The following is a 588-nucleotide window of genomic DNA, read 5'->3' as shown; positions in this document are numbered from 1 at the left end:
TTAATTAGTCCATAATCTGATTTCACCCTGATTATCCATCATTATCCCAACATCTATTCCATAATCTCCTTTTACCTGATTCTGTCATTAGCCCCATATATTACACCACAACCTCACTTTAACCCTCAAACCACCCTACTGTGCTTTTACTCAAATTCTCCATTGTTATATCCCACAATCTCCTTCTCTATCATTACCCCACACTCACCTTCAACCAGACTTTCTCCTTTTGCCCCACAGTGTGTCCTTAAACTCTCTTTTTCTCTATAATTATTCTGCATAATTGCCTCCTATATTTTTCCTGGAACCCCTTTCGCCCCTGATTCTCCCTGTACCCATATTCTATTCACCCCCCCACACACGTTTCCCATTCGGCTTTCTCCTTCCATCGCCAATGCAACCCCTCCTTCCTTTCACTGCCGACACTTCCCCTTTAAGACCTTGCAACAACCTCTCTTCCTTTCCGACGCGTTCGAGACGCTGCCGAGCCTGCTGGGAGGCTTCCCCCTCAGCCAATCAAGAAAGCCGGAGAGGCAAAGGAACGTGGGTCAGGGTGGGCAGAAGCAGGAAAAGAAACCCCGGAGGCAT

Source organism: Podarcis muralis, chromosome 13 (genome assembly GCF_964188315.1).
Source record: "Podarcis muralis chromosome 13, rPodMur119.hap1.1, whole genome shotgun sequence".
NCBI classification, from domain to species: Eukaryota; Metazoa; Chordata; class Lepidosauria; order Squamata; family Lacertidae; genus Podarcis; species Podarcis muralis.
The sequence above is the reverse complement of the archived record's forward strand: the minus strand, read 5'-3'. Positions refer to the sequence as shown.